Raw genomic sequence first — 13,095 nt, 5'->3', positions numbered from 1 at the left:
TTTCCCCTTACTCCATATAAACGCTTTCCTAGCTTGCCTGATCCTCTCTTTTTCCAATGCAAGCATAAAGGAGATAGAGTTATGATCGCTATCCCCAAGATGCTCTCTCACTGAGAGATCTGACACCTGTCCAAGTTCATTGGTCAATATCAGATCAGGTACAGCCTCTCCTCTTGTAGGCTTGTCCACATGCTGTGTCAGGAAACCCCCCTGAACACACCTAACGAACTCCTCCCCATCCAATCCCCTTACCCTAGGGATATTCCAATCTATGTTTGGGAAATTAAAATCTTGCTGGAATCTCAATGTTATAAGGCCTATGACTGAGGGAGCAAACTTGCTGCCGTGTGGGCTTCACTATAGAGAGAACAACTGAGCATTGTTCTCGTCCAGTTGCCAGATCATTGTGGTGTCCATTTAGTCAACTTAATGTGCTTACATTGAACTCCACCCACCTGAAAAGACACTCTTCCCACTTTGTGGATTCACAAGTTCAGAGCAACCATGAAGAAAAGCCTTGAAAAATGTGGTGCCCATAACTTTCGAGACACATTCCACAACTTTGGCCTTCCCTATTCACCCGCCAACTTCCCCCATCGCACTTGACCCATCCAATATAACCATTCCTCTTCCCTTTGTCACCCTTGAACCTTCCCCACTCACACCCATTAGCCTTGAACCAAAAACTATCACCTTCCGCGCACCTTTCCTTTCTCTGAGCCCACACCTAGTACAGTTCCCATGCCCACCCTGATCCTTTCCTATACCTAAGCCATCTGTTTCACCAGTTTCCATCAACCCATCCCCACCCCAATGAAACCTTCAACTGGCAAACTATTACTCCGGACCCTGCCATTTTCCCACTCTCACTGCGACTGCTCCCTCCACTGCCCGGTACCCTCAATGTGGAATTGCCAGCGTTGGACTGGGGTAGGATCAGTAAGTAGTCTCACAACACCAGTTAGAGTCCAACAGGTTTACTTGATAGCACACGCTTTCGGCGCGCTGCTTCTTCATCAGGTGAGTGCAGGATTTCTTTCACAAACAGGGCATATATAGACACAAACTCAATTACAAGATAATGGTTGGAATGCGAGTCTTAACAGCTAATCAAGTCTTTAGAGGTGCAGACAAAGTAAGTGGAGAGATGATTAAGCACAGGTTAAAGAGGTGTGAACTGTTTCAAGCCAGGACAGTTAGTGAGATTTTGCAAGCCCAGGCAAGTCGTGGGGGTTACAGATAGTGTGACATGAACCCAAGATCCCGGTTGAGGCTGTCCTCATGTGTGCGGAACTTGAAAGACACAAGGACGGCCTCAACCGGGATCTTGGGTCCATGTCACACTATCTGTAACCCCCCATGATTTGCCTGGGCTTGCAAAATCTCACTAACTGTCCTGTCTGGAGACAATTCACATCTCTTTAACCTGTGCTTAACCCTCTCTCCACTCGCATTGTCTGCATCTGTAATGACTTGATTAGCTGTTAAGACTCACATTCCAACCATCATCTTATAATTGAGTTTGTGTCTATATCTGCCCTGTTTACAAAACAAATCCTGCATTCACCTGATGAAGGAGCGGCGCTCTGAAAGCTCGTGTTACCAAATAAACCTGTTGAACTTTAACCTGGTGTTGTGAGACTACTTACTGTGCGGTACCCTCAAGTTCAATCCCCAGACACCATAGACAGCACTGACCCTGCCCTCCAGGACTATCCCTTTATCACTATCCCTGCCCAGAAACCCCTCTCCCGCCCAACCACAGCACTGCCAAGCTCAACAAGCGAGGCCCGTTCCTCCATTCTAAATCCGTATACCTTCACAATCACTCACTGCCTTCTATCCTTCCCCAGACAGGTTCCCACCCTTCCCGCTGGGAAAAGGGGGGGGGGGGGGGGGGGGGAGTGGGCGGTGGCGTGGGGGTCATCCTCCTTTCCCTGTCCCGTCTGCACTCCACCCTCCCCTTAGTCTACCCCATCTGTCCAGCCTCTGCTGCATCCTTCCCCCACTTATCCTATCTCTCGCATCAAGCCTCCACGCAGCTCAGCCCACTGGCACCCAATCCCAATCAAGCGGCTGCCATTTCGGAGCGGTCTCCAAGACCACCAAAGCAGCGGCTATTCACTTCAAAGTCCCAGAAGAGGTCTACCTCACAAAGTGCATGCTTCTTGTATCCAGTCACAGATGTGATAGTTCTAATTTCTGAGTGACGAGGGAGAACTTAATTCTGGTGCGGTGACCCTTTAATGAGCATGCACGACATGTGCAAAAGGGCTTCCCGACATTTTTGTTGGGAATCTTGGCCCATCTCTAATCCGCCTTGAAAGTCTAGCGAACTTAACTGCTAGAGTTCATCCCACCATCAGGAAACCCATTTTCGGCTCGTGTCAAATTAAGTTCCCTTGCCCTCCATGTTTGCTGCTGTTGGTGGGTCTGGTAGATTCCAGTGTACACTCCAAAATTACTTCATTGGCTGCAAAGCCCGGTGAAGCATCCACTGTTGCTTTTCTCTCTTCAATTCCTCTCTTCCAGCAAAGTGGTGGCATTAGAACCTGTGCAGAGCTGATACACCTGGATAATTGGCCCCCTTTAGCTGAGTCAGGGTTTTGCCAAGTGACACATAGAGGTGGAGGGATGGTTGGCATTAGAAATCCCCAGAAGCTTTAGCTGGAATCAAACGCTATTAAGTACAATAATGCTCTTTTTAAGCAAAATGTGGTGAGAAATACATAATCCTGGTCATAGATTAGCTATAAATTATTGACTTTTGTTTGGCCTAACACTGGGGAGGCAGGGAGAACATTTCATCGAATCACTGAATCCCTACAGTACAGAAAGAGACCATTCGGCCCATCTAGATTGCACTGACAAGCCTCCCACCCATGCCCTATCTCCATAACCCCACATATTTACCTTGTTAATCCTCCAACACTAAGGGACAATTTAGCATGGCCAATCAACTTAACCCGCACATCTTTGGACTATGGGAGGAAACCCATGCAGATACGGAGAGAATGTGCAAACTCTGCACAGACAGTGACCCAAGGCTGGAATTGAACCCGAGTCCCTGGCGCTGTGAGGCAGCAGTGCTAGCCACTGTGCCGCTCCAAGATAATAGATTTCCTCCAATTAAATATTGAGAAGCCCAAAGTCATCTTCTTCAGTACAAACTGTGTTCCTTAGTTATCAACTCCATCCCTCTCCCTGTCAACTGTCAAAGGCCAAAGCATACTTTTCACAACTTTGATATTATATTGATATTTATGGAGATGAGTTTCCAAACATGTATCCATGCCACCACTAAGACTGCTCATTTCCATCTCTGTAATAGCACGTAACCATGCCTATGCTCCACCTCATCTGCTGCTGAAACCCTAATTGCTGCATTAGATTCCATTAGGTTTGTCAATTGCAATGCAATCCTGGATGGCCTTCCACATTCATAAACTTGAGGTCATCCAAAACTCTACTCCCCATGTCCTTACTTGTACCAAGTTTCATTGACCCATCACCCCTATGCTCACTGAACTACATTGGCTCCCAGTTCAGGAATGCTTGGACTTTAGAACTTTCATCCCTGTTTTCCAATCGCTTCATGACCTCCCCCAACTGCATCACAGTGACCTCCAGCCGCTCCGAGAAATCCGTACTGCTCATGTTCTGGCCTCCTGAGCATCTTCAAATTTAATTCCTTCAAGATTGGGGTCCATGCCTTCAACAGCTTTGGCCCCAAGCTCTGGAATCTCTTTCTTAAACCTTTCTGACTTTATACATCTCTTTCCTGTTAGAAACTAGAAAATAGGAGCTGGAGTAGGTCTTTTGGCCTTCAAACCTGCTCCACCATTCAGTATCATAACTGACCCTTGATCCCAAGACCATACTCCAGCACTCTCCCCATACCCTTTGACACCTTTAAAGTCTAGAAAATGATTTGTTTCCTTCTCAAATATTCCTATTCAGCCAAGGCTGCCTTTGTGTTCTTTTCTCCCAAAATATACTTTATTAGTTATTTAGGGCTTAGTTATGAGGAGAGATTGGGTAAACTGGGGTTGTTCTCTCTGGAAAGACGGAGGATGAGGGGAGACTTAATAGAGGTGTATAAAATTATGAAAGGCATAGATAGGGTGAACGGTGGGAAGCTTTTCCCCAGGTCGGTGGTGACGTTCACAAGGGGTCATAGGTTCAAGGTGAAGGGGGGGAAGGTTTAACACAGATATCAGAAGGACATACTTTACACAGAGGGTGGTGGGGGCCTGGAATGTGCTGCCAGGCAAGGTGGTTGAGGCGGACACACTGGGAACGTTTAAGACTTATCTAGATAGCCATATGAACGGAGTGGGAATGGAGGGATACAAAAGAATGGTCTAGTTTGGACCAGGGAGCAGCACGGGCTTGGAGGGCCGAAGGGCCTGTTCCTGTGCTGTATTGTTCTTTGTTCTCTTTGTTCATTAAGCCGTGAGAACATTACAATCATCGCACTAAAGTAATAATATTCAGGTTCTTCACATTCATCAAGTAACATTCTGAGATGCTTCAATACAGTAAAGGAAACGTTTCAGATTTTTTTCTGGAGTGTCGGGCCCATACCCGGCCGTCGCTGGCAATGCAGAGCCCGCGGGGGCTACGCCGCGACAAGTAGGAAGGCCGCTGCGGTGAGCACAGAAGCCCAGGGCGCGGGCCCGGGTGGAGCCACCGCCGGTGCAGATATTGGTGGTAGTAGCAAATATTCAAATGAGAACTTTGAAGGCCGAATGGAGAAGGGTTCCATGTGAACAGCAGTTGAACTGAAAGGTTCTCTCTTTGACCAAACTTTTATCACTGATCCTAATATGTGTTTACATGGCTCACCCTCCAATTTAAAAGCCTATTAGTCACAAGTAAGGCTTACATTAACACCACAATGAAGTTACTGTGAAATTCCCCTCGTCGCCACCCTCTGGTGCCTGTTCAGGTCAATGCACCTAACTGGCACATCTTTCAGACTGTGGGAGGAAACCGGAGCACCCTGAGGAAACCCACGCAGACACGGGGAGAACGTGCAAACTCCGCACAGACAGTGACCCAAGCCGGGAATTGAACCCGGGTCCCTGGCGTTGTGAGGCAGCAGCGCTAACCACTGTGCCACCTGCTTAATGCTCCTGTGAGGCGCCTGGGGCTATTATGTTAACGTTGCTACATAAATCCATTCTTTTGGTGTTACAAATGTTTTCAGTTGGGTACAGTTTTGCACACAGTCGTGGAGCAATCATTTTGATTGGGTCAAAGATCCAATGTTGCATTAGGTATCTGAATCTCCATCAGCAGATGTCGGTATTAAATTGTAGTCAAAAGGATTTTTACCTTCCCTTCAGCAATCCTCCCACTGAACAGACTTCAAAGGATACTTCATTCCAAATTCTGGCTGTCGGAGGTTGCTAACCCTTACGATGCTAACTGAGATTCAAAATGTTTGTGTTTATCACAGTATAATTGTGTTTACCACAGCAAATATTTATTGCCTGTCTTTAGCAAAGTGAGCGCAATTATCACAGCATGTGTGTTTAGCACAATGATTCTGTTTATCAATGTGTGTGTTAATCATCCTGTACGAGATAGTCACAGCATTGGTGCGGATCTCGATAAATGTGTTTGTCACAATATATGAGTTTATCAGAGTGCCTGTCATCATCACTGTGTCTGCGTTTATCACAGAGGATGGCTGTCAAAGCATTGTTAGTCAGTTCATTAAAAATGCATATTTAGAGCTTGATGCCATATGTTTCAGGGGGGTAGGGATGGCGGGAGGAAGGAATGTCAATTTACTCCTACTTTCTCCTGGAATAAAAATGGAAATCGGGACCAAAAAAACTTGAAAGAACTGACTGAGCTTGAAGATAACACGAGTGAAATTGGTAAATCATTGTTATGGTAGAACAGCTTCTTCCCTGCTGCCATCAGACTTTTTAATGGACCTACCATATATTAAGTTGATCTTTCTCTACACCCGAGCTATGACTGTAACACTACATTCTGCACCCTCGCCTTTCCTTCCCAATGTACAGTATGCTTTGTCTGTATAGCACGCAAGAAATAATACTTTTCAACAGTATACTAATACATGTGACAATAAATCAAAAGGACCATAAAATTCCTACGGTGCAAAAGAGGCCATCCGGCCCTTCGAGTCTGCACCAACTCTCCGAAAGAGCATCCCACCCAGGCCCCCCACTCCACCCTATCCCCATAACCCCACACTAATCTACGTAACCTACACATCTTTTGGACACTAAGGGGCAATTTAACATAGCCAATCCATCTTACGCTTCGCACCTTTGGACTGTGGGAGGAAACTGGAGCCCCGGAAGGAAACCCACGTGGACATGGGGAGAAGGTGCAAACTCCACACAGACAGACAGTCACCCAAAGCCAGATTCGAACCTGGGTCCCTGGCGCTGTGAGGCAGCAGTGTTAACCACGGTGCCACCCTATCTGGCATAGCAAGGGTTAATGTGGGACTGCAAAACAGTACTGCACACAAAGTGATGTAAGGAGACACGTGACCCGAGACCAGAGAGAGTCTTGTACTGGACAGAGACCTGTGCAGAAGCAAGCATGGAGTTAGCTCATAGAATTGGTTATACCCTGTAAATGTGTACAGTTTTGTGGCTTAATAAACACTGATGCCAAAATTCTACTGCCTCGCCTGCCATAGAATCACAGCGGGTGAAGGGCGGACAGCAAAAATGTCTGTTGACCTCGGGTGGGAATTTCTGGTCTCGCTTGAGCGAGACTGTTAATGTTCAACGATACAAAACTCTGAACCTCTGTGAAACTTTCTGAACAGACATACAACATGGTGGCAGCTAATAGAAAAACTCAGAAGTTCAGAAGCTGTAGCAGAAATTGAAATGCTGGAAATTGAATGGAATAGCATTCTGGCTTGGCTGAAAGCACCTTGCATGAAGACTTAGAAGAGAGCAACTAAAAGAAGCTCCATTGCAGACTTGGAAACAGAAAGGCAGAAAAAGAAAACTCCACTGTGCAGCTGAGGAGTGCACAAGATCTCATGGAGGTCCATTGTGAACACTGACAGAGAGCAGAGTCAAAGGACCCAGTAGCGGTGAGCAAAATATTCCTTTTCAAGCCAGAGTTATAAAGCTTCAGTGCTATAAGATGGTTCATTTCTCAAATCACTGTGGCCCGCACAGATTCAGAGTTGGTGTCACACCACATGGAAAATTTCCACTGGGAATCATCTAAAAATCCTCCAATATCACAGGGAAGATCCAGAATAGTTGATTGAGTAAATAACTGCACAAAACTAAAGACAAAGAGGTCACCGTCATGGGAGCCGTCCGAAATGCAACAATTTTGGGAAGACTCTGAAAAAAATGGTTACTACGGTACCATCTGTAAAATCTGCAGAGCCTTTAAAGCTGTACCCCCCCCCCCAAACTTTAAAGCAACCATGGGCAACAAATGAAGATTACAGACCAATTTATCTCTGATCCATAGGCCTGACCAAATACAAAAATGGGGAATTTTACAGAAAAGATTCTTAAGATACGTGATAGCATCAGCAGTAGATGAAAAGCAGAATCTGAATAAATGAATACATTGCTTTATTCAGTTGGTCTGATAGCTGATGATTTTGTTGTGAGGCAAGGAATAAACAAATTCTCAGAAAAATTTGATGTGGAGTTTCTAAATCATTCGCTGCATATTTTAATCTAAAAAGCAACCAAATTTTAGACAGAATGAAATTCAACAAATGGGTCCAGCAAGCTGGAGAACTGACTGACAGACACTTTTATAAACAAATTGTACAGATTGGCTATGACTACAGTGATCTTAAATCAGAACTCATAAGGGACAACATTGTTGTTGGAGTAGCTGATGATGATCTTCCAGGGAAGGCCAGGCACAGTAGTTAGCACTGCTGCCTCGCAGCACCAGGAATCCGGGTTCAATTCCGGCCTCGGGTGACTGTCTGCATGTTCTCTCTGTGTCTGCGTGGGCTTCCTCTGGGTGCTCCCGCTTCCTCCCACACTCCAAAGATGTGCAGGTTAGGTGGATTGGCCATGCTAAATTGTCCCTTAGTGTTAGTGTGATTAGTAGGGCAAATACGTGGGGTTATGGGGATATGGCCTGGTTGGGATTATTGTTGGTGCAGGCTCAATGGGCTGAATGGCCTCCTTCTGTACTGTAGGGATTCTATGGTCTGACTCGAGAAAAGGCCATCCAAATAGTAAAGCAGACTGAAATCCACTGACAGTACAGAGTTATTTTCTGAGGTGGAAGTAAGCCAGAACACTGAGCAACTCCAGCTGAACAGCTAGGAAAGTAACAAAGGAGCAGAGACACTCCGGGCCAGTGGTGGACCACATACGACCCATGAGGATACCGAGTGTGGCCCACAATACATTTTGATGACCGTTGACCACGTGGAAGTTGTCAGATTCCACTAGTTTTCCTCCATGTAGTTTTTGTTTTCTACAAGTATGACTAAAGTGATACACATACAAAACAAGGGCAATTGAAATGAGGTGTCTGCTGATTGCATACAACATTGACCCATGAGAGTTGTGTGCTCCCTCTGCATCCAATCAAAGCATAAATCTTTATGGTTTTACCTTTTGAAGCGGATGACAGTTCTATTAATATATGAATGATTCGGCGTTTTCTATAACTCATGACGACATTTTTGGTGTGCATTAAATGTATTAATCTTATTAATGGGGTCATGGTCAGTGAATGTGCCCAGTTTCAATCTTGCAGCCCACCGAGAAAGGAAGGCCACTCATGCAACCCACTCATGAGCCTAGGTTGCCAATCACTGCTCTTGGCCAAGGAAGGCAATATCCAACAGACCACAAGAGGGTGGGCAAATATATCAGTGCCGTGGAGCCAAACGAGTTCACGGGAGAAAACAAATGTCCAGCTATGATGCGGGATGTACTCCTGGGGGCTGTATTGAAGGCCTCTGGCCCCGGCCACCAAACTTGTTGGACATACAACTGACTTACATTTGAGAAATGCTGTAAAGCTGTTTATCCAATCACAGGCTGTATTTGCTGCAATTAGACTTACTAATGTGAGAATAGAGTAAGAGATGGGCAGGGAGCAAGAGTTTGCGGGGGGTGGGGAGGGGAGGGGTGAAGGAGGAGAACGGGCCCGGAGCGAGTGATCGGCCTAGAGCGAGATTAGCGAGGAGAGCTGACCCAGAGTGAAATAGGGCAAAGTGGGCCCGGATCAGGAGTAGGGTGGGCCCAGAGCAACCACTGGGGACCAACAGGCCCACAGAGGCTTGGAATAAGAGTGGGGCCTACTTGTGTGCGAGAGCAAGGAGAGAATGAGAATGCCTGTGTTAGACAGGAGTGTGAGTGTGTGTTCTCAATCACCATTACTCCCACACACCAACACATATTCTCACACACTCTTATATTGGGTGAGTGCGAGTGAGAGAGAGAGAGAGAGAGAGCCTTGGAGTGTGCCAGACACACACACACACCCTCTCTCACTGTAATGGTGATCTTTATTAATTACTCATTTTAAAAAAATTATATATTTATTGCGCTGACATTATTTTTGCTCAGCAAATTATTCCTTTTAATATCTCAGATTTATTTTTGAAATGCATGTTTGGGGCAGCACAGTGGCTAGCACTGCTGCCTCACAGCGCCAGGGACCCATGTTCGATTCCGGGCTTGGGTCACTGTCTATGCAGAGTCTGCACGTTCACCCCGTGTCTGCTCGAGTTTCTTCCAGGTGTTCTGGTTTCCTCCCGCAGTCCGAAAGAGGTGCTGGTTATGGACGTTGGCCATGCTAAATTTGCCCTCAGTGTACCTGAACAGACGCCGGAGTGTGGCGACGAGGGGTTTTTCACAGTAACTTCATTGCAGTATTGACGTAAGCCTACTTGCTCCAGTTTCCAGTAAGCCTACTTGTGACTAATAAATAAACAAATAAACTTTTTGACACTAATAAAATAAACTTTAACATTGCATGAAATTTTATGATTCTGAAATTTGCCTATTGGCCCCTTGAACGAGGGGAAAAATTGAAACGTGCAGCCCCATCCTTGCGAAAGGTTGGACAAGGCCGCTTATTCATGATAGATGATCTGCGAGTGTACAAGCTGTTAGTACTTTCAGAATCCCTTTGGCCAAAGATTCTCCAAAAGATTCACCACCTGGGCAGAGCTCATGCCCAGTCAATAATATGGAGGCTGAGCATATCACAAAGAAATGATCAGAAACTGCCAGGTGTGTGCATTGCACAAGCCGACCAGAGACCTCCTCATCCCCACACAGTTCCTGACCAGGCCATGGGAACAATTGGAAATCAATTCATTGGTCTTTAATGACAAGTCCTTCCTCGGCACAGTTGACAACTTCTCCCGATGAACCCAGGTCAAGTAATTATACACCACGACCACCAAGGCAGACATGAGATCCATGAAGGAAATGTTTATGAGTCATAGCATCCGGGGACCATGTGGTGTCTGATAATGGCCTGCAATTGACAAATGAATACGTCACCCAATTTGGCAACAGTTACGGCTTTCAACACCATAGCAGCTCCCCAAGGAATCCACAATCAAAAGGTAAGGCAGAAAGGGGGGGTCTTCACCATTGAAGTTCTTCTGAGCAAGAACAATGACTTCCCGATGGAGTGTTGCATTTATAGATCCACCCCGCTGCAGTGTGGGTTGACCCAATCAGAGCTCCTGATGGACAGAAAACTCCGCACCCAATGCTGCCAAGCAAACTAATCCTAGGGTTGGCAGTTAAGGATTATTGTAACATTCAGCACAGAGAACAGTCCTACAGGCATCAACAGGCTTCGACCCTCAGTAGAAGATTCAGTACTAGAAATCTGTCACGGCTACACAAAGGGAACAGGATTTGGATCGACGATCTTGAAAGAGAGGGTGTTCTTCCATACACTGGAAGCTATGATCAAGAGGATCATACACCCCTCCCCCATGTCTTCACCTAATGTATTTACATTACAAACATGCTACCCCTTCTCCGCCCCCAACCTCCCACCCAAGTCACTGACTTTATAAATAAACTCCTCCTCACCCGCGAGGCAAACTCTTACTATACGCTTGAGCAAGTTAGAAGAACCGACCAAGTACAAGAAACATAGATTCCATTTCAACCTCCGAATGAATAAAAGTTGTCCAAATCAACAGAGTTACCACTCCAAGTGTCACCAGAATAAGATCTGAAAGAATTGTCAAGTCTGTTTGAATTTATAAAGTCAGCGACTTGGGTTGGAGGTTGGTGGGGTGGGGCAGAAGGGATAGCATGTTTATAATGTAAATACATTAGGTAAAGATATGGGGGTGGGTGTAGTATCAGGGTATCAAGCACAGCTGGGTTAATATAGGACTGGGAAACAGTATCACCCAAGCGTATTATGTACAGAAATACATAGTCTGTGACTAGAGTGTGCTGTGGACTGGACGGAGACCTGTGTAGAAGCAAGCATGGAGTTAGTTCATAGCCCAGTATATATGTATATAGTTATGTGTTATCAAAAAACACAACGTTCAATCATACAAGACTCAACCACTGCGAGGCCTTCTGAACAGGAAAACAACATACAACAAATATGTCAAAAGTAATATTTGTTCTATAAATGCATTGAGCTTTGGGGCAGAATTTACCCATCCTGCCCACCACGGGAATCGTAGTGGACGGGATGCGGACCATGTGAAGGTCTGTTGACCTCAGCCGGGACCTTCCAACCTTGGGGCAAGCGCGGCCTGAAAACTCTGAAATTGTGAAGCATGTGAAGTTGATATCTCAAATTCTTTTCTGTTTCACACTGTTTGTAAAGAATACTGTTTAAGAAACTCTCACTCTGAGGACAGCACAAAGGGTAGAGTGGCGAAGCCATAAATAACACATTATTTGAAATTTCAAGGCATTACATCTCAGATGAAAGTCAATTCCGAAGCTGTCTGTAACCAATTTATTATAATGCAGTGAATGAATGAATGTTATGCACTCACTGCAAGTTCATTCAGTTTGTACAAGGTCTATGGAGTGTTAGTACTGGTAACAGTTGCCATTTGCTACCAATGTTGCTTAATTGTCAATCACTCAGGTCATGGGAGACTAGTGGTGAGCAATGTTCTCTGTGCAGAACTTCCTCTAGCTTATTGAACTTAGCAATATTTTAATTATGGGAAATCAGATCCCCTCAACACATTCTGAAATGCTCAAAAAAGACAAATTGATTTGGTTATAGTCGCAGAAGAAAGAGCACTACCAAAACTACACTCTGTGTAGAATAAAGAGCTAGCTATCAACAGAGCAGAAGGCAGTGTAGGCCATTCTTTACACCGTGTACAATGAATAGAGTGCAGGTTATTCACCTTGCCTGCTGTATAAAATATAATGCAGGTTATTCATTTTACATACTGTACAGAATAAAGTACAGATTGTTCAATATGGAACTAATGTACGGCATTATCACTCTTGATATGGAATTAAGAGCAGTTATTGTTCTTAAAATATGTGATTAAATGTATATGTACACAAATTTTGATCAGCCTTGTGCCATATTTTTCATCCCCATAGCAGCCGGATCACATTGGCATGTCTCTGATCTGTGGGCTTCCAGAATTCTCCGTTTCACCTTAAGCGCAATTTCAAATCATAACTATCTTATAAAGAAGTGCTGCCTTTGTAACACCACCTACTGAATGCATTAAACGAGCCAATTGTTTTCACCTTAAAACCAATGGTGTTCATACAAATAAAGGTAAGCATTATGGTATGAATATGATTCCCCCACTCCAAGCCTAATTATAATGCTGGATATCAGGTTAAAGAAAATATTTGTTTCACTTGCTTGGTACTTTATAAATTCTTTGATCAGAAATATTATACTTCCACAAAAAAGTCCCATTATTCCACCATTTGATGAGGATTCAACTTCACTTATCCATCAACTGCAATTGACAAGAAAGGTAGATCATTCTAAACATGCTATGCAATTGAAATTAATATCCCTTTTAACAGGAGGCATAGCGCTCTTAAACCAGGCACTGACCCAATTCCCTAACCTAAAAAAATCATTCAATCCAAACGAGTAACA

This window comes from Mustelus asterias, chromosome 11 (genome assembly GCF_964213995.1).
Source record: "Mustelus asterias chromosome 11, sMusAst1.hap1.1, whole genome shotgun sequence".
Lineage (NCBI taxonomy): Eukaryota > Metazoa > Chordata > Chondrichthyes > Carcharhiniformes > Triakidae > Mustelus > Mustelus asterias.
This window is presented reverse-complemented; position numbering follows the sequence as displayed.